This window comes from Danio rerio, chromosome 3, assembly GCF_052040795.2.
Source record: "Danio rerio strain M-AB ecotype USA chromosome 3, GRCz13ab, whole genome shotgun sequence".
Classification (NCBI taxonomy): Eukaryota; Metazoa; Chordata; class Actinopteri; order Cypriniformes; family Danionidae; genus Danio; species Danio rerio.
The window spans coordinates 61,537,043-61,563,191 of NC_141023.1; the positions used below are offsets into that span (position 1 = coordinate 61,537,043).

Genomic DNA, 26,149 nt, shown 5'->3' on the forward strand with positions numbered 1-26,149 from the left:
CAAAGAGGACGCCTGCTTCACAAAGACCAGACATGAACAATGACTGTGCATAAGCAAACATATCCACTTTCCTTTAATTATTTGTGAGAATTGAAGACAACAAAATAATAATACAAGAATAGCCTTACATTTCAAATGACAGTGCGAATAAACGTATATTGAAAAAGAGGATTTCAGCACTACTTGTGGTAAAGCAGGGCCTGGAGCCAGCTGAACTGGCGATTTAGGCAAATGACCACCTTCACAATGTGCATACCACCCTCACGAAACTGAAAAGCGGGTGGGGAGGATATTGGACATTAAATCAACTTGACAGAAATCTATAGCCTGAACAGCACGCCACAGAAAATTATATGAACACCAAGACAAGAAACAAGACAAACTTTTAATACAAGACAAGAGCAGTTCTTCGACTCTGCCACCTAAACGAGAATAAACATGACAGAAGTGGTACAGTTCTGAAACTAGCCCCCCTTAATGGGATGCCACCTGGCATCCCTAAGGCGAACACCCAACAAGATACATGACAGACCACTGGACAAAACAAGGCAGGCAACACCACACAAGACTGGAAAGTGAACTGTATATTAAGAAGGGAGGGAGGGAAGCCAAGCCAAATCAAGCAAAACAAAAAAGTCAGGGAAGGGAGGGCAAAAACAGTTAAGGATCAGAGGCTTACAGATTAAAGGTGGAGAACCAGGGAGGAGCTGGAGGAAGAGTCCAGAGTGGGGCCAGGAACCCCAGCAGAGGGCCAGGCTGGAGCCAGATGGACAGTCCAGGAAGGAGTAGGGACACAACAAAGCAGGGCCTGGAGCAAGCTGAACTGGCATTCTAGGCAAATGACGATCATGCCGCCTTCACAGAGTTCATGCCACCCTCACGAAAGTGAAAAGCGAGTGGGGAGGATATTGGACGTGGACGAAAGTCAAGAGTGGGCGAGCGAGGAGGGGGTTTATCTCATGGACATAAGTGAAGAATGGGGCATGGGGTGACACGGATAAAAGTGAAGAGAGGAGGGGGAGGATTGGGGGTCACGTCATAAACATGACAGAGGTGGCAGAGTCCTGACACTAGCCCCCCTAAAGGGATGCCACCTGGCATCCCTACGTGGAGCACTTTACAAGATACATGATAGACCACTGGACAAAACAAGGCAGGCAACATCAGACAACACAAGACTGGAAAGTGAACTGTATATTAAGAAGAGCGGGAGGGAGGGAAGCCAAGCCAAAGCAAGCAAAACAAAAAAGGCAGGGAAGGGAGGGCAAAAACAGGTAAGGATCAGAGGCTTACAGATTCAAGATGGGGAACCATGAAGGAGCTGGAGAAACAGAGTGGGTCAGGAACCTCAGCAGAGGGCCAGGCTGGAGTCAGAAGGACAGTCCAGGGAGGAATAGGGACACACCAGGTAGAAACAGTTGGTTAAGCTGGCAGGACAAGGAGCTAGACTGCAGTCAGAGAGGCAAGAAGCTAGGTGTGTGTGTGTGTGTGTATATACACACACACACACACACACACACATACACACACACACACACACACACACACACACACTTATAACAATATCAAATTCTGTTTCATGCATCAAAGCATTGGAGGTGGAAATTAATAATCTCCTTCAAATTCTGTGTCATTGTTAAAATATACACCCTCATCAACTATGGAATAAGACTCATAATCCCAGATATGTATCTTTTGAGCTTTGCACAAGTTTGTTCTTGTGACAATAGCAATAATGACAAGGTAAAGGATGTCAAGAAACAGAAAAAACAAAAACAGAATTTATCCAAGTAGTTCACAAACGCTTCCTTGCTGTTTGCCACTTGCTCTTTTTGTTCCACATTTTCCAGAAAGTTCACAATTTTTTGGAGCGACGCCTTAGCTGAACCACTAGACTGTTTTTTCATGCCAGCATCTGCTAATGGAGATAAAATAAATGTACATTTAACCACATTCTGTCTGAAGCGGTGAGTGTTTTTCGATATTTAATTGGTGTTTTTGCAATTTTTAGTATTCTCTTACCTTCATTTTGATCCAGCTGGGCGTTTTGTCTTCTGATTCTCTTTAAACATGTAGAAGCCATGAAGCTGTCACTAGTCAACAGATGTGTCAGCACTAAAGATGTCACCATGCTGAGCACCAGGTTAACCAGACAGAAGCAGAAGTGATAATCTTTGGAGCAAAACAAGACACATTATTAACTTGTGCAGCATTGCTTCTAGAATGAAAAAGGTATACATTATTATACATTTTCTAAGTGAAGTTTAATTATAAACTAATTTCGAGTGGATCACGTGCTTATTATTGCTTGCGGCTGGTCTCGCATTATTCAATTTATGAATTACCAATCAGACGATTTCTAAGCCACTATAAGTACCATATGACAGCCATCTTCATTTTGAAGAATCCCCCTTTCCACCCCTACTCCTCCTCCTTGTGAGATGGGTGGCACTGTGGGCCAGTGGTTAGCACTGTTGCCTCAAAGCAAGAACGCCACTGGTTCTAGTCCTTAGCAAGCCAGTCGATGTTTTTGTGCGGAGTTTACACGTTCTCCCTGTGCTCACGTGGGTTTCTCCCGTGTTCCCCGGTTTCCTCCTTAAGTTAATTGACTAATCCAAATGGGCACCATAGACATTCTCCTAGTAAGTAGTTATCTCTTAAGAGCAATCACTATCTGTTCATTAGCTACTACAGCAGGGGAGTTCTCGAGATCTACCTGAGCTCAAACTCCCCTCTCGCCTTGCAAACGGGAGGGAGCCCCAGGCTCGAGGATCTTATGAGCTTTTGGTGTCTCCCAGGACAGCATGCCAAAAGAGCTTTATAATTAATTATCAGCTAATTGTGAACTCATGAAAAGATATTAAACTCTTTGTAGAAATATTTATTTATTGTCAAAACGTATGGCCTCTAGGGTTGGGTACAGAAACCCTGTGCCATTATAGCACCGGTACCTTTGTAACCGGTATGTACCGGATCAAATCTGCATATGTATGTCGGTGCCACTGGTGCTGCGACAAGGATGTAAGAAGCATCAAGGGGTGCATCAATAGCAGCTTTTCCACTATCGTGCTGAATCATTCTTTAAGCAGAACCGTTCCATTCCGTGCCAAACCGGGCCAGACAGCACAGATACGTTTCATTTTCCACTTTCAAAGCTCTTTGAAACATTACACAAAACGCATGAATGCAAAACGAAATTATGTCCCCTAAGGGTGCTTTTTTACATTGGTTTAGTGGCAATATTCACAAGACAAATATACATACACATTGTGAATTCAATGAAAAATGTTTCATGGTCTTGGCCCTACCAATGAAATATAGATGTGATTTGCACTCCTATAGGACTTCTAATGTTTGAGAGATATCAAGATGCACATAAACCAATGTTTTTACATCTACAAGATGTTGAAAAAACCGTCAATGGGCTTCAATTTTAGACTTGGGGTGTTTTCACATCTGTAGTTCAGTTCATTTGGTCCGGAACAAGGGCAATAAAGGATACATTGTTGCATTTTCTGCCGTCTTTGGGTCGTTTTCACACCACACTGCTGGCTTTGGTCCAAACCAGTTGAAAAGAACCAAAATGCAGACATTTGACAAAATCCACATCTCTCATTGGCCAAATGTTGTTGAATATATTTCCTAAACTGCAAATTGATTGGTCAGAATTCACGTGCAGGAAAATGCCACCAAACTCCCGCAAGTAAACAAATCTGGCAGACACAAAATGTCACTTTTGACTATGGAGGGACGACTGCGCTGGCTAATTGTATCCCTGCTTTAGACAAACTATACATTTCAAAAATGAAGTGCGGCCGTGGCTGGAAAACAATGTTTTAATGCATCGCTCGTCACTTCAGAAGGAGGCGTGAATTAAGTTAGCTAAACTGCCACATGATCATCTTGCAGAAATATTACCAACGATCTACCAGGTAATGTTTCTCTCTCTCTCTCTCTCTCTCTGTTGGTAAAGCGCTGTCAACAAATATTTTTCCTCCATATCCCATAATGCACAGCGAATCAGCCTATGGCAGCTGGATTAGTCCAAAAGGTGCAGTACATTTTGCAGTTGGGTCTGTTTTATTTTGGATCATGTTCTCACCACAAACGAACCGCTCCAGGATTCATTTGAAAGCGTACCGAGACCACCTCTTCAAGCAGGTCTCAGTACGCTTTTTTGGTCCACTTTTGGTGCGCACTCGAGTACGATTGCTGCATTCACACCTGCCCAACCGAACGGCACCAAGAAGGAAAACTCTAGTGCGAATCAATCGAACTAAGTGAGGTTTATTCATAAACTAATTTCGAGAGGATCACGTGCTTATGATTTATCATGGCCGGTCCCTTAATTGCTAATCACTATCTTCCAATCATATGAGCCCTAAGCTACTATAAATAAATACAGTCTCCAGCTCATTTTATCTTTGTTTAGAAGAAACCCCCCTCCTCCCCTATTCTCCTCCTTTACCTCTGATTGGGCGGCACGGTGGCCCAGTGGTTAGCACTGCGAGCCCCACAGCAGAACACTGCCGGCCCTGGTCCCTTAGGGTCGGTGGGCGTTTCTCAGAGGACTTTGTATGTTCTCCCCATGTCCGCGTGGGTTTTCCCCGGGTTCTCCGGTTTCCTCCCACCATCCAAAGGCATTCAACACGTATAACAATTAAGCCTTTATCTAACCCCTCTGTTCCCTTAGCTACCGCAGACGGGGAGTTCTGAGATCCACCGAGCTCAGGCTCCCCTCTCGCTCTGCCAACGGGAGGAAGCCCCGGGCTCGAGGATCTCTTGAGCTCGGGGCTCTCTCCCGGGACAGCATGCCAAACAAGCTTTTATAAATCATCAGCTAAGTGTGAACTCTTGAAATAGGGCAGGTGTGAAAGCACCCTAACTTTGAATTTTGTTCGTATATGAAAACCAGGTTGACATCAGAACCCAACATCAGCTTGAGGTCAAACTCCAACATGAGTGCACAACATAAAACCAACCAAAGATAAACGTCTACTGATGTTCGTCGGTATTCGATGTCAGCTAGCATCAGCAAATTAACGTTAAATTTTAGTCACCTGATGTCGCTACCAAAATCGAACATGGGCCGGTATAAGATTCTGACGGTATTATAACCTTGGATAAAAAATATCACAATTTCACGGTATTGATTTGTGTAATTGTGATTACCGCTCTAAAATACATTCTTTTGTCTGGGTAACTATCTAAGTAAAAAAAAAATAACACAATATGTTTTATTTTGAGAAACATTTCAAATATTTTGGATCCGTGAACCTGCCAAGCTAAAAGAACTATTGACTTCTGAGGTCTTCATTTGTTATCGTCCCATGCCTAATGGGGGGTAACTTAAACTAAAGACTTTGGGTCGGTGCAATAGCCTAGTGGTTAGTGTGCCGACATATGGTGCAATAGCACATCAGAGCGTCGCAAGTTCGAATCCCAGCTCGATGACATTTCCCTACCCCCTGTCTCTCTCTCCCACTTCGCTTCCTGTGTCAACACTGTCCTATCTAATAATAAAGCCAAAAATAAATCTTTAAATAAAAACTAAAGACTTTGGGATGCTAATTGTTATCTCTGCTCGACATCCAAATGCACAGTTAAATACACACAGACATCAACCCCATTTAGGTTGATTCTGGATGGATTTGTAGCACAGTCAGCTCAGTTTTGGCATCAGTGAGATGATAAAGGGTCAGAGTTGTGCTGACTTTCCCAAACATTTCTGGCTGACATTCCTCTCTATGGTCCTATCTTGGATGAAAAGCTGTTGTTTGCGCAGCAGATCTGCATTCATTTAGTTGTGTATATTGACCTTTGTCAATATTGACATATAAACAGATGGGCCACTACTCAAATGACAATACTCAGCCTGCATTACAAAAAAGTCAGTTATCCTGAGTGTTAGGGAATACAAAAACAACAACTATTCAACAACTACAACTACTTCCTAAAATGGCCGACACGCAGGAGCCATTTTATAGTGTTTGGCCCAACCCATTTTTAGAACATACAATATGAAAAATTATAAAACTTATATCGCAAGGCAAAAATATTCTAAGAGACAACACATAGGGTAGTAACATGCAACATATATAGCTCACAAATATCTGCGAAAGTGTCTGATAAATGTTACATCAAAATTAATTGCTTACTTGATTTATACCCCATGATGTCATTGAAATTGCTAGAACCCTGATCATTGAGGAAATAAAAATGGCAACTTTTCCTACATACAGGTATGGCTGTTTGTGTAATGGCCTCAAAAGAATTATAAATATATATATTTTTAATGCCTTTCTTTTATTTGTGTTTTATATAAATCTGAATAGGGCATCACGGTGGCGCATAAGTAGCACAATCACCTCACAGCAGGAAGGTTGCTTATTTGAGCCTCAGCTGGGCCAGATGGCATTTCTGTGTGGAGTTTGCATGTTCTCCCCGTGTTGACATGGGTTTTCTCCGAATGTTCCGGTTTCCCCCCACAGTCCAAAGACATGTGGTACAAGTGAATTGGGTAGGCTAAATTGTCTGTAGTGTATGTGTGTGAATGGATGTCAGCCTTAAGGGGGTGGACTGTTTCTCCAAAGCAGCCCATTTAATTTCCCTCTCCAAGCTCCTTTTAGCCAAGGAGACTGCTCAGGTGGTGGTGGACCACGTATTCTGGATTCACGGTCTTCTTGTTGATGTGGTTTCTGATAGGGGCCCCCAGTGTGTCTCCCGGTTCCGGAGGGAATTCTGCCGACAGATCGGGGCCTCTATGAGTCTGTCGTTGGGATTCCATCCTCAGACCAATGGGCAGTCTAAGCGGGCAAACCAGGATTTGGAATGTGCTATCCACTGCCTGGCATCCCATAACCCTAGCTCCTGATGTCAACAATCTCCCTTGTTTCCCTCACAGGAACCCAAAGCTGCAGTCCTGTCTGCCTTGGCTTTTGTCCAACGGTGTCAGCGCAAGAAGAGCTAAGGAGGCCTCAGCTTGGGCTAGTAGATTGACCAAAGCAGCAGTTGATCATCATCAGACTCCGGCTCACCACTATGAATGCTCCCAGGTTCATTGACCCACACCGGATCACTAAAGTATTGAGTCCTCTGGCGGTTTGCCTCAAGCTTCCTTCTATGCTTGGTCGGGTACACCCAATTTGTCATGTATCTAGGGTTAAACCTGTGTATTTAACCTCTTGTTCCCTCTGTTCCGAGCCCTTCACCCCTCCCCTCTGTCTAGAGGATGGCTCCATAGTCTAAACTGTTAGGAGATTACTGGATGTCAGATACAGGAGTCATGGCTTTCAATACCTAGTGGACTGGGAGGGCTATAGCCAGGAGGAGAGGAGATGATATCGTAGAAAGGAGGCTGATCAATGACTTCCATTGGTGACAAGGTGAGCCCACTTCTGGATCATCTAGTGGCGCTCGAAAAAAAAAAAAAAAGGGGGGGGGGGGGTACTGTCACATCCTTGGTTTGATCATCTGAGCTAATTTTTGTTGTTTTGTTCATATTGTCTATGTGTCTTTCCTTAGCATGTTTTGTTTTGATCACTAGCTACATGCCTTCTGTTTACTTTCTACATCCCCGCCTATCCTCTGTTTACATTCTATTACTCTATTAAGCTAATGTCACTTGTCTGTTTCTCATCATTTCTCTCTATGTATTCCTTCTCTAATCATTGTCCTGTGTCAGATTGTTGTTCTGTTTTCATGTGTGCTCAACGATTTGCGAGTCCTGTCGAGTCTGACTTCCAGTCAGTTTTTGTGTCCTTGATTTTTGCTCTTCTCTGCTACCAGGTCTGCTCCCATTTTGTTATAGCCCTGCTGCTCACCTGCTTCTCCTCCCAGAGTCCAGCAAGCCATCTTCCAGCCCTCACCTTCTCTGAGGCGCTCACTCTTCCTTGTGGTGTATCAGCCCAGGATTCTGCATTTAGCGGTATCGCCCCCTGTCGGGTGTCATTGTTATTACACCCTTATGAGAAGACTGTCTATAGACCAATTACCATGTTTGTAAACATTGAGGATGCGCACGCAGGGAGGTAGCAGAAAGCAACCGGGAGCGCTAGCATTTACAGCGAGGGAATGACATCAAATGCAGCGCAAAGTTTGTTGTTGTCTGAAAAATAAAATGTATTACTTACATATTATATATATTATTTACATAATGCTTACAGCATATTATAACATCTCGTCAACCAGTGACAAGCACAGTAATTCTGCAAAATTAACGTTAAAGTGATCGGCCTTCATCTGACAGGTCCATTTGCGATAGCACCCTCCCAATGGATATTGGATAAGACGAAGTGACCAAGCATCCAGCCCGAAATATACAATGTCATTGAGGCTCCGAGTAATTTTACAAGAGAGAAGTTAAAGGCCTACAAGTCTTTGGATGCCAACAATGTTGTTTTTTGTGGTCATGTGCAAGAAATATTGCTCCATGATGATCAGATTCAAGAGCTAAACACAGAGATTCTGCCTAGCCAAAGACAAGGAAACAAGACGGAGCTAACATTATACAAGGCCTGGGTAATTAAACACCAACACGCAAAACAACTGCATTCTGACAGTGAACTTCACCTGTACGGCAGGGTATGTGAACCTACACATAGAGGTTAAGTTGGTTTTATATTCGCACATTCAGACTTTCTCCTTAATAATATATTTTCATAAAAATATTATTTGCAAACTCTAAATAGCGAAATCATGCAGCAGCCAATGACTATCAATATACAACATCGTTCACAGTCAAATAAACAGCGCTAATGTTGTTTTCAAGTCACACTTGCAGGTTATTTTAGACCGAATATTCAAAGTGCCATGGTAAACAATATAGGGAGTGTGTCACAAGTTGTCACTGAATAAATGTGTGAATATAAAACCAAATTTACCTTAAAAAACGTAACTTTCACGTTTCATTCTTAGCATTCAGTGTCCGCAGTTTAATTAACCATAAGTAACTGTTTTTGCTGAAATCATTTCTGCAATCAAAAACGAGTGATGTGTATGATTCAGCATAGCTGAACTTCATTCAGCTCCCATTTAGCCAAAGACATCTGCAGTCGGTATTAAAGCAGTGTGTGGTGCATGGTAAAAGTTAAGTTTTCTGTTTTTGGACTCGAATTCGGCATCCTACCTGTCATGTTCACCAGTGAACAAACCACCAGATGTCGCTGGTAAACACTCACTCATGGAACTACAAATCTGCCAGTAAATGGACTACATATTCAGTCATGCCACACACACACACACACACACCTGCCCCAAGTCTCCACTGATTAGACTCCTACAGCTGATCTTGCTTCAAGACTGATTTCACACAGTATTTTAGCAGCACACACACTCATTCACATTTCCGAGTCTTGTTTACTGATAGTGACATTACAACGCGTTTCCTTTGTCTGCCTTTGCCGTGTTTTGATCCTTGCTTTGTTTATTTATTTAATTCTATTTGCTGCCTGCCTCTGACCATCTGCCTGTTATTTTGACTTAGACTCTGGATTGCCCTCATACATCTGTTTATGCTGGTACTGACCACTGCTTGCTTGACAATTCTAATAAACCTGCACGTGGATCCTACCTTCTGTTGTGAATGTCATCTCCACGTCGTTACACTACTGCACAACACGACATCTTTCCCATTGCAGCCTATCTTTTTTTTTTGCAACCAGGGACCCGTGTAAAGTCATGCATGACGTAGGTTGGTAATTGGTCTACTCTTTCAATGAAGAAAGTTAAGTTTGTTGGCTTTTAGTTTCTTGAACACCTTTTTCATTCTATTTTTTGCCTTTTCCTCTGTATATGAACTGAAGTCTTCTATGACTGTTCTCTCTAAGGAGTGTTTTTGTTTTGGTAGTCTTTCCTAGTTACTACACTTGAAACAATTGTCAACAACTGTGGCTCAAAGATGCATGCAAGTAATAAGTAATTACTACAGTCTTTGCAAATGACCCAATATCACACATTTTCAAGGCTGGTTTTCAGCTTATTCATTCTGAGACTGTTTATTTACATTTACTCCCCAAGCCTCCCTATTGCCCTGTATCTTGTAAGTCGCTTTAGGTCATTGCCAATGTGTTTTGCAGTTAGAACTCATTTTAGCTCATTTGAATCACCAACAGGACCTGACATTTGTTGTGCATTTTTCAGCAAATTCCCAATGTCAGCGAGAGACAATCAAGACTAAAATCATCAACACTTCAAGACATCCATGCTTGCAATGACAAAGTATTTTGCAACTACCGCCTCTGACTTACTGACATGTATTCTTCATTTTTACTTACGGAGAAGAGGGGTACATTCCCCACCACTGGGGAGACGATCATTGAGGATGAGGATAAACATTGTCAAGCTCAACATCAAGGTGACCTTAAGGTTGTTGCGTTCTCCTCCTTGAATTGGCAGAGAAAAGCTCACCAGGTCAGCCAGCATTATTAGTGCACTGGGAAGAATCAGGGTCACAACAGCACTGAAAGGATTGATGGATAAAGTGACCTGTTTACAGATGATGGGAGAAAGAATAGCATTTAGTTTAATTAAGTGCGTTCATTCATCAAACACAAATGAACAATACTCTGTGGGGAATTTGAAACACCTCCCCTAACTACTCAACAGCTTCATCCCACAGGCTGTTAGAGCCCTCAACTCCAGTCAATTTACCCCCTCTGAAATCTCTCAAACGTGATGTCAACAGTAGATTTACATACTAAGAGATGATCGGACAGGTCTTCACACGTGCAGTGCATGTGAGAGGTAATCGAACGCATACAAAGGCAGAAATTTTTAGCTTTGTTGCAGTTGTTTTTAACCACCAAACCAATATTACAAGAGAGCAATAGGCAAATATCTTTACATATAAAAAAATTAAATATTAAGGATATATATAGGATATAATAAGAATAGATATAGAATATAAATATAAAGGATTAAAATATTACAAAACATATTATTTTCTAGCCTACATAAATATGAAAAATCACTGCTTTTATGTCTTCTTCATCTCGGGAGGCTTTTTCAGTTCATTCATAACAATTTGCTTTTGTATAATGTTATTATTATTAGCAGTATTATTTATTATATCCATATTTACATTTGTTTTATTAAAAACAAGCTTAGATTTGTTCACCTGTAAGGGGCACAGCATGTGTTTTAGGATATAACTCAGGTTTTTGAGCACATTTTGTTAATATTGTTCATTTATTCGTTTGCTGGAAATTAGAACTGAATTTAGAAATAGTTTTGAAACGAATATTTAGGCTTAACAAACAAAATTATTTATTTATAGACTAATTGATGTCTGTGCGTACAGGTTTCCCTATCCAAGAGCGAATGTGAAAGTAGTTCCATTATCTCTCATTCTCACGCAGTAGATGCTCTGTTAAACAGTTTTCTGTTAAAAACTGTTAACTGTTTGCTTGTGAAATGCTCATTTTTTTCCACTTAGACTTACTTTGTGTCCTGTAAATAGCGAATGCGCTCTTGGCGTGACGCAGCTGGCTCTTAAAGGGAATGGGAGATGAGACTCTAATTGGTTTATTCTCAAAACACACCTATAACTCATTAAGAAAATAAACTCAACCCTTTTAGACCATGCGCCGCGGCGCAAGGCAGATTTCCTTCCTTAAATTTGCAAAAACGCGTCCTGACACGCTCTGAAAGCGTTTGCGTCCTGCGTTTTGCGCTCTGCGCATGGACCGTCAAAATAGAGCTCTAAGAGTCTTTTCATTCCCCCAATGCAATGTGTCGCAAGGTCTAATTTTCATGTCCTGACTGAGCCACATTGTTTAAACAGCAATTGCATTTGTGCCTATGTGTGCATGCTATTGTGCAGCAACTGAAATATACTGTGCCCCTCACTAACAATATGCAGTACTACTTGATATATAATATAATTTGAGTGAAAATCAACACCACACTATCATCATAAAACAAGATCAAAATAAGTTAATTAAAACTGATTTCACTGATCTTATGAAAGAAATTGAGTATCTGCATGAGAATGACTTAATCCAGCCATTGTCATCACTGAATGAACAGCACAACTGCACATACAGTTGAAACCAGAAATTTACATACACTGTATAAAAAAAGCACATAACCATTTAAAAATGTGAGATGTTAATGTGACTAAACTTGTTCTCTTTTACGTAAGTTAGGGTTATCAAATGTGTTTCTGTTCTGCTTAATAGAATAATGAGAGAGATATTTGTTGAGAAATTGTTATCACTTTTCTTGAAAGTCAAGTTTACACACAATAAGATTATTCTGCCTCTGAAAAAGCTCAGATGATGGAGTCAAGGTTTTGGAAGTTTCTGATTGGCTAATTGACAACATTTGAGTTAATTGGAGGCACAACTGTAGACACACTGCTTCCTTGTGTGACAACATGGGAAAATCAACAAGCCAGAATCAACAAAAAAGCCAGATTACAATTTGCTAAATTACACTGGGAAAAAAGACCAATTTTTGGAGATATGTCCTGTGGTCAGATGGAACTGAGATTGAACTGTTTGGCCATAATGACCAGTGTTACATTTGAAGGGCAAAGGGGAAAGCTTACAAGCCTAGGAACACCATCCCAACTGTGAAGTATGGGGGCGGCAGCATCATGTTGTGGGGCTGTTTTGCTGCAGGAGGGACTGGTCCACTTCACAGCATAGATGGCATCATAAAGAAAGAACATTAAAGTACATCATTACTGAAGCAACATCTCAAGACATCAGCCAGGAAATAAAACTTGACCACAAATGGGTCATCCAAACAGACCATGACACTAAGCATACTGCCAAATTAGCTAAAAACGTGCTTTAAGGACAACAGAGTGAATGTTTTGTACTGGCCATCACAAAGCCCTGCTCTCAATCCTATAAAATGTGTGGGCAAAATTGAAAAAGCTTGTGCGAGCAAGACAGCCAACAAATCTGACTCAGTTACACCAATTATGTCAGGAGGAATGGGCCAAAACTCCTTCAAACTATTGTGTGAAGCTTGTGGAAGGATACCCAAAACATTCGACCAAAATTATACAGTTTAAAAGCAAAGCTAAAAAATACCAAGGAAATGTGTGTAAACTTTAAAATGTCTAGAAATTGATTAAAAAAATTCTCTAAATGCTTTTCTCTCATTATTCTGGCATTTAGCAAATGTAAATCAATAAGGTAATCCTAACGGGTCTAAAATAATAAACGTTTAGTGTGATTTATATCAGATATTTTTTAAAAAATGGTTATGTCCCTTTTTTTAGAGTGTATGTAAACTTCTGATTTCAACGGTAAATGCACACAATAGTGATGGGGGAAAATGAAGCTTTTCAAAGCTTCGAAGCAAAACTGAAGCAATTGCTTTGCAATTTTTTTTCTAAGGGTTTGAAACATTATATGCTAGGGACATCTTGTGGTCAAAACTATGTAAATGCTACAAACTCGTGAAACATATTTTGAACCTTAAATTGGAAAGTAAAACTTGTAAATACAATTAGCAATAATGTCATTAAAAATGAGCTGTAAGCACCATGTTTGTTTCATGGTGGACTCTGCTAAACAGGCCATCAAGAGACTTTACTAATTATGTCACGGTTGGTGAGGGGAAAAGGAGCGAGGACTCAAGTGCAAAGAAACAATGGGTATTTATTAATAATAAAATAAAAATAAAAGGCAAAACAAAACTACCCCGAAGGGGAAAACATGAATACAAAGGCAAAAACAAACTTGACAGGGCTGGCAGGACTGGCAGGACAAGACAGGAAACTAGCAACGACGAACTGACAAAGGACTGAAAACATGAGGGGGATTATAAAGCAAAAAAGTAAATTGAAACACAGGTGAACACAATTAACTAAATATGGGTTAACAAGGAGGGTGGGACTAGACAATAGACGGGAGAGCGCATGACACAGAGAGACAATACAAGCCATGCGCTCACATAACACAACACTGAAGCACACGACAAAAGCACGTGACCAATGTAAACACCGAGCCATGTGCTTTGACAAAAGACGCAAGACACGAGCACACGATGAATGAAAACACTCACCATGCGCTCACATATGCAGCATGCATGCTTCATCCCAGCGCCGACCAAAACCGAAACCAACAAGACTGAGACGCTGGGAATGAAACACCATGCTGCTGACAGACGAAAACACAAACACGAGTACAAGAGCGCACGCGTCTGAGGGACGCAGAGCGCGCGCGCGGCCGTGTCAAGCAGAAGCGCGCACACTCTGCGTACACCCACGACGGCGCGCGCGCACACAGAGACAGAAACAGGACCGGACATGGGTAGTGTCAGAGCTCTGCCACCAAAACAAGAATTTACAAAGACCAGAGTGGCAGAACCCTGACACTAGCCCCCCCCAAAAGGGACGCCACCTGGCGTCCCTAAAGGGAACATCCAACAAGGTACAAGACAGACAAGAAAACAAAACAGGCAACATCAACAGACACAAGACAGGGGGGTGAACAGGCAAGACGACATGAAGGGAGGGAGGGAGGGAAGCCAAGCCAGACCCAACAAGACAAACAAGGGAGGGATGGGAGGGCAAGACCAGGGAGGATCAGGAGGGACAGTCCAGGGTGGATTCAGTGGGTCGGGGGCCCCGGCAGGGAGCCAAGGTGGAGCCGGAGGGTCCGTCCAGGGTGCAGGGAGGGAACACCAGGGAGGAGCAGGAGGGACGACCCAGGGAGAGTCTATCAGGGGAGACAAGGCAGGAGGTCGGTGGGGAGCCGGCTGGGCTGGAGACCAGAGGGGAGCCGGCAGGGCTGGAGACCAGAGGGGAGCCGGCAGGGCTGGAGACCAGAGGGGAGCCGGCAGGGCTGGAGACCAGAGGGGAGCCGGCAGGGCTGGAGACCAGAGGGGAGCCGGCAGGGCTGGAGACCAGAGGGGAGCCGGCAGGGCAAGGCGTCGGGCTGGGACCGGCAGGACGAGACGTCTGGATGGGGCCGGCAGGGCAGGGCGCCGAGCTGGGGCTAGCTGGGCGAGACGTCTGGGTGGCGCCGGCAGGGCGAGACGTCTGGGTGGCGCCGGCAGGGCGAGACGTCTGGGTGGCGCCGGCAGGGCGAGACGTCTGGGTGGCGCCGGCAGAGCAAGGAGCCGGGCTGGGGCCGGCTGGGCGAGACGTCTGAGTGGCGCCGGCAGGGCGAGACGTCTGGGTGGCGCCGGCAGGGCAAGACGTCTGGGTGGCGCCGGCAGGGCAAGGAGCCGGGCTGGGGCCGGCTGGGCAAGGCGTCTGGGTGGCGCCGGCAGGGCAAGGCGTCTGGGTGGCGCCGGCAGGGCAAGGCGTCTGGGTGGCGCCGGCAGGGCAAGGCGTCTGGGTGGCGCCGGCAGGGCAAGGAGCCGTGCTGGGGCCGGCTGGGCAAGGCGTCTGGGTGGCGCCGGCAGGGCAAGGCGTCTGGGTGGCGCCGGCAGGGCAAGGCGTCTGGGTGGCGCCGGCAGGGCAAGGAGCCGGGCTGGTGCCGGCAGGGCTAGACGTCTGGGTGGTGCCGGCAGGGCAAGGAGCCGGGCTGAAGCCGGCAGGACAAGACGTCTGGATGGCGCCGGCAGGGCAAGGAGCCGGACTGGGACCGGCACTGAGCTGCGCTCTGGGGCTGGAGCCGACACTGGAGGGCGCTCTGGGGCTGGAGCCGACACTGGAGGGCGCTCTGGGGCTGGAGCCGACACTGGAGGGCGCTCTGGGGCTGGAGCCGACACTGGAGGGCGCTCTGGGGCTGGAGCCGACACTGGAGGGCGCTCAGGGGCTGGAGCCGACACTGGAGGGCGCTCAGGGGCTGGAGCCAGTATGGTGGAGGAGCCCTTTCTCCTCCTACGCTTCCTTATTTTTGGTGGCGGGAAGCTGGCCACCTCTTCAGACACTGCTGGGCACTCCACTACCTCTGAAAGTGTTGCAGTGTCTGTTTCGGGCACCTCGAGGGATGTTGCTGCCGCCAGGGTGGTTGCTGGATGGGCTGCAGTGGGTTCAGTCACCTCTAGGTGGGTGACAGGTGAGGGCCCGTTCTTCCTCCTCCGTTGGTGGGTCATCGGAGGACTGGGGATTTGGCAGTCTGTGAGCGGGATTGGCGGTGGGCCAAGGGGAGGCAGGCCACCGTCTCCCTGGCTGTGGTACAAATAGCTCACAAACTGCCAGAATGACAGTATCCCCAGCATCCCCATCTCCCAGGCCTGAAGGGGGCTGTTGAGTCCAGCATTGAAAGCCTCCTTCAGTGCTGTGGTGGTAAACTCAAGCCCCTCTGCTGCGTAGACAAACTGGTAGGCAAACTCCTTGACTGAAGATTCCCCTTGATGAAGACCAAAGAGTTTGCCCAAACGTTCCTTCTGCTGGCATGCAGAGGGACGTGAACTGGGAGATGGGAAAAGGAAGATACCCATATTTCTGCTGAGTCCTCTGTTATGGTCAGTTCGTACTGTCACGGTTGGTGAGGGGAAAAGGAGCGAGGACTCAAGTGCAAAGAAACAATGGGTATTTATTAATAATAAAATAAAAATAAAAGGCAAAACAAAACTACCCCGAAGGGGAAAACATGAATACAAAGGCAAAAACAAACTTGACAGGGCTGGCAGGACTGGCAGGACAAGACAGGAAACTAGCAACGACGAACTGACAAAGGACTGAAAACATGAGGGGGATTATAAAGCAAAAAAGTAAATTGAAACACAGGTGAACACAATTAACTAAATATGGGTTAACAAGGAGGGTGGGACTAGACAATAGACGGGAGAGCGCATGACACAGAGAGACAATACAAGCCATGCGCTCACATAACACAACACTGAAGCACACGACAAAAGCACGTGACCAATGTAAACACCGAGCCATGTGCTTTGACAAAAGACGCAAGACACGAGCACACGATGAATGAAAACACTCACCATGCGCTCACATATGCAGCATGCATGCTTCATCCCAGCGCCGACCAAAACCGAAACCAACAAGACTGAGACGCTGGGAATGAAACACCATGCTGCTGACAGACGAAAACACAAACACGAGTACAAGAGCGCACGCGTCTGAGGGACGCAGAGCGCGCGCGCGGCCGCGTCAAGCAGAAGCGCGCACACTCTGCGTACACCCACGACGGCGCGCGCGCACACAGAGACAGAAACAGGACCGGACATGGGTAGTGTCAGAGCTCTGCCACCAAAACAAGAATTTACAAAGACCAGAGTGGCAGAACCCTGACAAATTATTTATTTACATTTTACAAACTGCCCTTCAAACAAATTTTTTTTTACACACTAGAGCAGGGGTGTCAAACTTAATTCCTGGAGGGCCGAAGCCCTGCACAGTTTAGTTCCAACTCTGCTCCAACACACTTACCTGTAGGTTTCAAACAAGCCTGAAGGACTCAATTAGTTTGATCAGATGTGTTTAATTAGGATTGGAACTAAACTGTGCAGAGCTGCGGCCCTTTTGGAACTGAGTTTGACACCTGTGCTCTAGAGCAGGGGTTCCCAAACTTTTCAGCCAGCGATCCCCAAAATAACAATGTCAGTGACTCGCGACCCCCATTTTTCAAAATGGTTATACTGTAAATATATAAACGATGCAGACACAACTGTAGCCCCATATAAACATGAGCATATTGAGAAGACATAAATGCAACATTTAATGTTTTTTTTTTTAGTCATTTATTAATTTAATTACATCTTAATATAAAAATTCAAAGCTGATGGCTGATTTTTGTTTGTATGTTTTTGTTTCTTTAACGCAACTATTAACTATCTTCTGTAGGTTATGAATAAAATGTTACTTCAAATAGTTTATGCAAATTTATTTGAATTTTAGAAATCACCAGGCGACCCCTTGTCATTTTCCCGCGACCCCCCAGGGGGTCCCACCCTCCACTTTGAGAACCACTGCTCTAGAGTGTAGAACTAAGAAAAAAAATACTTTAAACATTTTGTTCTCTAGCCAAATGAATAACACTAGAACACTAGAAGTCTGCCAATTACAGAAAAACCTAATGTACATATACAGTTGAAGTCAGAATTATTAGCCCCCCTGAATTACTAGCCCACCTAATTTCTATTTAATGAAGAGGAGTTTTTCAGCACATTTTTAAACATAATAGTTTTAATAACTCATTTCTAATAACTTATTTATTTTACCTTTGCCATGCTTACAATAAATACGAAATAAGAATCAGAAATATCAGTAGTTACCAAAAGATATTTGCGGTTTTCCATGTCATCCTCTTTTGCTATTTCCACATTCTCCGTCATCCACTCTCCACTTAGAGTTCCTCCCGATGTAGTTACAGTACGGGGATAAAATAATACAATCCCACAATCTAAATCAAACCCATGAAAAAAAGTTGAGCAGTTAGTCATGTCATGCCTCTACACCTTTCTTTTTGAGTTAACGTCTCTGATCAAATGATTTAGAATATATAAATTATTCATTAAAATGTCATCTTACCACCATTTTTCCAACCATTGATGGCCACAAGACATTGCCCACTCACAAAGGGATAGGTGAAAAGCTTGATATCACAGCTCACTGCTATGAGCAGAATAACAGCATGGGATACACTTCCAAAAGAAGTCACAACTACATCATCAGTGTATGGCTTTGAGGTTGCATCTATCCTGTTTACAGAAAGAGAGCGCATATGCTAAACTTTTAATTCCCTCTCAGAACTACAAATGCAGTTTTAGAGTTTCAAGAGTTCACACTTAGCTGATGATTGATTATAAAGCTTGTATGGCGTGCTGTCCTGGGAGAGAGCCCTGAGCTCATAAGAACCTCGAGCCCGGGGCTCCCTCGCATTTGCAGGGTAAGAGGGGAGTTGGAGCTCAGGTAGATCTCGAGAACTCCCCTGTTGTAGTAGCTAATAAACAGATAGTGATTGCTCTTAAGAGATAACTACTTACTAGGAGCATGTCTAGGGTGCCGATTTGGATTAGTCAATTAACCTAAGTTGCATGTTTTTGGATGGTGAAAGGAAACTGGGGAAGCGCGTGTCACCAAGGTACGAAACGTGACACACACACAGACACACAAACACGAATAATGTTTTCAAAAGGATAGTTTGTGAACCAGTTGGCATGAACCGTATCCCAGACCACCTCTTTCAGGCGGACTCAGGTATGATTCATGGGTGCGCACCTGAGTTCAGAAAACACGTTCACACTAGCTAAACATACCGTACTATGACGTCAAACGAACCCGGGTGCGGACCAGAAGTGCTAGAGTGAAAGCACCCTTAGGGCCCTATCATACACCCGGCGCAGTGTGGCGCAAGATGCGGCGCAATAGTCTTATGCTAGTTTCAGCTTGGGGCAAGAGTCAGTTTTGAGGCGTTGCGCTACGCTGTTTAAATAGCAAATGCATTAGCGCTCATTTGTGCGCTCATAGGCGTTCTGGTCTAAAAAGGAAGGCGTTCTGAGGCGGACCGCTGGCGCGTTGCTATTTTGAGAAACTATAATAGATTTTTCATTAGACCACCAAAACTAACCCGGTCTAAACTCCGGCGCAGAGTTGCGCCTCGCTTACGCACTGCTTAATACGCACAAGAGAGCAATAGGCAAATATCTTTACATATGAAAAAAATTTAATATTAAGGATATATATGATATAATAAGAATAAATATAGAATATAAATATGGATTAAAAAAGGATTAAAATATTACAAAACATATTATTTTCTAGCCTACATAAATATGAAAAATCACTGCTTTTCTGTCATCTTCATCTCGGGAGGCTTTTTCAGTTCATTCATAACAATTTGCTTTAGTATAATGTTATTATTATTAGCAGTATTATTTATTATACCCATATTTATATTTGTTTTTTTTTAAAAAGCTTAGATTTGCCCACCTGTCAGGTTTTAGACCATATGGGGCATGGCAGGTGTATTTGGAAATAACTCAGTATTTTGACCACACTTGGTCATTATTGTTCATTTATTTGTTTGCTAGAAATTAGAACTGAATTTAGAAATAGTTTTAAAACAAATCTTTGCGCTTAAAAAACGAGATTAATTATTTATAGGCTAATTGATGTCTGTGCGTAAAGGTTTCCCAAGAGTGAATGTGAAAGTAGTTCCATTATCTCTCATTCTCACGCAGTAGATGCTCTGTTAAACAGTTTTCTGTTAAAAACTGTTAACTGTTTGCTTGTGAAATGCTCATTTTTTCCACTTAGACTTACTTTGTGTCCTGTAAATAGCGAATGCGCTCTTGGCGCGACGCAGCTGGGTCTTAAAGGGAATGGGAGATGAGACTCTAATTGGTTTATTCTCAAAACACACCCATAACTCATTAAGAAAATAAACTCAACCCTTTTAGACCATGCGCCGCAGCGCAAAGCGGATTATCCCGTCCGTAAATTAGCAAAAATGCGTTCTGACACGCCCTGAAAGCGTTTGCGCCCTGCGTTTTGCGCTCTGCGCATGGACCGTCAAAATAGTGCCCTTAGTCTCTTAAAATCTCAGAAGCCACAAATAGCAGCAGCAGCTTCACTTGTTACTAAAATGTTTGAACTAATTTCAGTCTACAAAAGTCCTTACACATTTACTGAAAAATAGTAAACATTATTGTTACAGATTTGCAGAAAATGTCATTTTCTTCTGATATGTTTATCATGTGCTATACATTTTTTTAAAACACCAGTAATAGGAAATACTAAACTAACTCTTTAAACTTAGTCTAGTTATGAATAACATAATAACTAATGACAACAGACAAAGCAGATTTCTAGAGAATTCATCCATTTTAATTTTTGTCATTTAAAAACATGCAAATGAAGACTCGAATATTATCATACCATGTTTTACTGAAATGGCATATTAGCAAGGCAACCATGTTGATTCAAATGGAAGCATTGGCTTATGAGTTGTCTGAATGTTCATTTACTTTATAGAATGGGATGAATTTTTCCCTCCACAAATCTAAAAACATTATTTTGCTCACTCTTAATAATGACTAGATACAAAAACACAAATTTATTGTGGTTAAATGTTTTCGGTTGCTTAAATGTTATGTGAAATGAAAAAATTAAGAACAGCCCACCAATTAAATTAAAAAGGTAACAAGGTGTTGTCTAGGGTCAAGAGTAAAGAAAAAAAAAACATTATGGTGAAGAAATAATCTTACCACATTAGACCACTTTACCCATTCATAGCCTACAATAAAACTACAATAGCCTACTAAAATTCTGAATTCACTTACGCATTATCCAAAGCTAGCCCAGGAGTCCAGATTTTGTCAGCTGGTAACATAATTGCTTCAGCATATGATGTTTTTTTTGTCCACATTAGACTGAAGTCAGACCACCCCTATAGACAGTAAATAGACTGTTATAAATAAATAGTACATCCTTCCTGCTGTAAAATCAATCCCTTTGAGCATTCATTTAGGAAATCATTCATTGTGAATTCTGATATTTGGAATATCGAATTTCTCTGCACATGTCAGGTTTATGTGAAGATCATTTGGATGCAGTGACATTTGACATGGTTTTGTAACCCTAAATCCAAAACAATCAGGTTAAATACTGTGCCAAAAACCTGGACAGAGAAACATTGCTTTCATTACCTATACCAAGGTCAACATCTTCACCAACCATAAACATACCCTTTACAGTAATCGACAGGAATTAACCTACTTGGCTTGTGAATTCCTCTCACATGGTATGAGTCATGATCATAGCAGCATCAATGATTTCTACTTCACTTTTCCCAATGTGACCATGTATGCCTGCCTTTAGAACAGGGCTGTCCAAACTCGGCCCTGGAGGGCTGGGGCCTCATGTACGAAGACTTGCGTTGAAATCATACTAAAACATTGCGTACGCGGTAAAAAATTCAGATGTATGAAACACTGCGTACGCCGAATCCCACGCATAATCTCTTTGTACATCCGAATGAACGTGAAACTGAGCGCAACATGCACGAGCGCAAAACCCCTCCCTGCCTCCTCCCCCGTATGAATATGCTAATGACTCTACTTTGGCAAAACCCAACGAAAAAACAATGGCAAAAGCAAGCAAAAAGAGAAACTTTGAACAGAATGTGATTTGGAGGTGCTTTTGAACACCCCTGCTTTAGAAGGTCAGGATTGCTGAAGCTGAGCCAACAAACACAAAAATAGTCAAATAAAAAAAGTTGATCTACTCACCATGTTTACCTTGACACGGCAACTCATCTGCTGTTCTTTTGTATCCTTAACACAGTGACAAATGGAATAAGAATTAAGATTCGAGGTAAGATTTAGGTCAAATCCGTATTAAAGAGCCCCTATTATTGGTTTTTGAGAATGACCTTCCATGTAGTTTGTAACACAGCTCTAAGTGAAGTGAAATATCCAGCTAAGGCTTAAATCTGAAAGTGCACAGTGTTTAAAACTATTGATTCATCTATAAAAGAGTCCACTCATAGTGCTTCAAATGAATCATCTTGATAACGAGTTTTTAGCCGTTTCGGCATGACGTCGATATGAAACTGAAGCTGCGGTCACACTGGGCTTTTCCTCCCATATACTTTTATTCATACGCACGTGAATGCGTCAGACCAAAAACGTGGGGTCATGCGTCAAATTTCGCAGGTTGCTGCAGTGCAAAGTTCAAGCTTGGTGAACTCTGACCTGCGAAATCGCATCACTTGACTCCGTGAGACCAATCGAGGATCATAACATGACCTCTCAGGACAGAAATTTAAAACATGGAGCAAATCGCTTGCTTTTTTAAATGTCTAATAAGCTTGTTTAATCCCGCCCCTTTTCGCAGCGCCGTACAACAGAATTTCGCACACATAAACTCTAGTGTGCCCGCAGCTTTAAGCCCCGTCCAATTGTTGCGCACACAAAACCAGGAAAATTGAAACCTGCAGCCCCACCCACAAACACTGTAGCAGACCCAGGTTAAATCAAGTCATGAAGCTGCTATGCTCAGCTGGATATTATTGGAAGTGTGAGGGGAAAGTTTGTGTTATTTTCTCTACCCAAACATGAAACTGTGAGAGGGTCAGTGGTTGAGGTTTTAGCATGCACATTATGTATTTATTTGTGTTTTGTTACTTGTAACCGCTTGTACTTTATCTGGTAACTCTTATATTCCCATATCCTGTCTAAAGCCACGTTGAAAACGTGACACGTGCTGCTTTGTTTATGGATTTAAATGCATTTGTGAGCTCGCATTCCGCTGCCGTTTGTCGTTGCTATGGCCCCCGTCAGCTGTTCATACACATGTGCGGCGGTCAAGGTTCAAAATAGTTCAGCTTTTGCAAAAGTGTGGAATAATACTGAATGTTTGTCATGGTTAAGAATAGAGCAGTATGCTGGTGTTTAACTGCACTGCTTTAATGCACTCCTGCATTGGGCTCAAACACATACCTACCACACATTTGTCCCTGAAAATCTGGGAGACCAGGGGTGTTAGGTTTAGGGGTGAGTTTCCTGAATAACACTGTTGAGAACCGGGTACTGTGTACTGTGGTGTTAGTAACTACTATGAATCGTGTTTCGGGCGGCCGCTGCAATCGGATCCTATACCAATACTGACGACCCAGGGAATTTACAGACAATACCAAAATGCTGAGGACCGGGGTGGTGGTTGAAATTACGAGAGTTTTTCAGGATAAATAACAAAACGGGAGGGTGTCGGGAGATGGGTCTGAAATACGAAGGACTCCCCGTAAAAACATGAGTGTTGGCAGGTATGCTGACACATACACCATGCACTCTGACTACTTCAATATTGTTGATAAGCCTTGGTAGCCATTTCACTCTGTCTCACGATGAACGCTGTCTACCAATCGCAACAGGCTGCCATCGCTTCAATCGGCGCAGATAATCTTCGCACTAAGGAGGGGTTTGGGAACAAATTAATCGCTGTACGAATCTTATGGGAGTTGCTGGGATAATTAGGTAAAAATAAATGCATATTATAAGAAACTGAAAGTGTTTTTTGACCTTGCATGCATATCAGTCTGTTGTTGGAGACCAAAATATGACCCTTTTTAATGTATAATATGGGCTCTTTAATATAATAACAATGATAAGTAAAACCTTTTTTGTTTGGCAAACTGGAACAAAAATACACAGTAATTTTTTACACCATTTGCATTTATAGAACTACACTCTACTTCTACTATATTATATAATAATATATAATATAATGTTAAAATTTGCAGCCTAAAAACGTTAGAATTTTAGGTCACACTTTGCAGATTTATTTAGAGTTATTAATTGCTTAAAGGACTTTTCTCCTTAATTGCAGCTTTAAGATTTGTTTTGTTATTTTTAACTACAAAGACAAAGAGAGACAAAAAATATATATATATATTGTACTTACAAAAGACAATGTCTCATATTCCATTGAAGCAACTGTTACTAGAACAGAACATGTGTCCTGCGGTGCAATTTTCATATTCTTAGCAAGTAAGTCATTAGCCAGACATCGATAGCTACCTTCACACCGGTCTGTCAACACTGTTTGACCAGAAAAAATGACAAACACATTGTAATCTTAATTACTATTATGTGAACGGTAACATTCTAACACACTACATAACACCACATAACTACGTAAAATTACATTAGAGAACATTCAGTAAAGCTGGAGAAATAGTTTACCAATCGGACTTGAACGCATGAGGAGCAACAAAGAGATCATGTGTTGAAGAAACATTTCAGTATCTACAAATACACACACAAAAGCTGTTCTTAAAATACATGTAAAAGTAGCATATCTCCATAAACATTAAAGAAATTCAACAACTTTACCTTTACTAGTCAACTCGAAAAACAAAAAGTGAATTTCAGCTGTCACCTTTGTAGTTAATAAGATCAAGAATCAGTGGGCTTTTTAAATGCTGTGAGCTCTTTGAATTTTACGTCATATTTACGGTATTACTACAAACAAAACAGATCCAGTTCATATTATTTAATTTACTTTTGGAGATTTTAATGAGCTTCCATACGGGCTTCAAGACAATAAGAACAAAAGCAGTTTCCAGTCCAGTGTCAACAACCTTCAGGCGTTCGTTTGCCTCACAACCAAACCAAATAGCATGATAAAGGACGTACGGAACATTCAAATTATTATATATTGATATGATAACATCGTACAGTTGCCTCAAGACAGCTGTACAAACTCTGATGGTGATGACACTTTTGATGGCCAAAAAGTTGCCCTATGCGAAATTTTACTGTGGTGTCCCCACAGGGGAACAAAAGCACACAATTTATTTATGCTTAAATATTCATGGGGCAGCATGGTGCCCTACAGAAAAATCCGGCTTAAACCAGCCTAGGCTGGTTGGCTGGTTTTAGCTGGTTGACCAGCCTGGTTTTAGAGGGGTTTTGGTCATTTCCAGGCTGGTTTTCTGGAGATGACCAGCTAAAACCAGCTTGACCAGTCTAGCCAGACTGTGAGTCCAGCCAAAACCAGCTATGTCCAGCTTAAACCAGGCTGGTCAAGCTGGTTTTAGCTGGATTTAGATGGTCATTTTTCAGCCTGACCAGCTAAGACCAGGCTGGAAATGGCAGGAAACGAGCCTGGAAATGGCCAAAACCCCTCTAAAACCAGGCTGGTCAACCAGCTAAAACCAGCCAACCAGCCTAGGCTGGTTTAAGCTGGATTTTTCAGCAGGGTGGCGCAAGAAGGTCACTGGTCTTTTGCAGAAGCATTTCTAATTTTAAACATTTACAAAAGGGAAGGTATAAAACCCTCTCTGCACCTGTAAAGCAGGACGGTCCTGTGTCCGTACCTGTGCAGCTGCTGGTGCCTCTGGAGCAGTGCTGGATCATGCCGCCGCCTCTTTTTTTATGACAAATTTTAGCATTGAACCTCCATGTACAATACAGATACGCATTTCTTCAGTTTGTGTTGTGATCATTTTAAAACACGAAAGCGAGGCTGCGGTGGAAAGAACCCCGGAAGTATATAATCAGCATTGTAAACATTGCAACGACATGCTGTGTACTACAAACCTCCAGCTGTTGCCGTGAATTCATGTGTAAACATAACTTTAATATATTTCAGTTCAGTTTATTTTAACATTTAAAAGCATATTAGGCATCAAACAACATTACAATCTCTTTAATGTCTTTATGCTTAAGTGTCCTCCGAGGCTTCAGATCATGACAGCATGTAAACACCGTGGGGACGCTTCTCTGCTTCAGCCAATGCAACCTGGTGAGCGATAAAACAATACAGTCCTTT

At 42.7% G+C, this 26,149-nt stretch overlaps 1 pseudogene across 1 annotated transcript; it reads right to left on the reverse strand.

The window, feature by feature from the left end:
* Positions 1 to 44: 44 nt before the first annotated feature.
* Positions 45 to 24,758, reverse strand: LOC101885631 (5-hydroxytryptamine receptor 3A-like; annotated as a pseudogene). Its single transcript, XR_015481368.1, has 10 exons — positions 24,709 to 24,758; positions 24,559 to 24,621; positions 24,278 to 24,414; positions 22,105 to 22,149; positions 21,157 to 21,263; positions 18,404 to 18,573; positions 18,148 to 18,275; positions 10,275 to 10,485; positions 2,023 to 2,172; positions 45 to 1,918 (listed from the first exon to the last, which is right to left on the reverse strand). The product of XR_015481368.1 is annotated as a 5-hydroxytryptamine receptor 3A-like (transcript).
* Between the last annotated feature and the right edge of the window lie 1,391 nt (positions 24,759 to 26,149).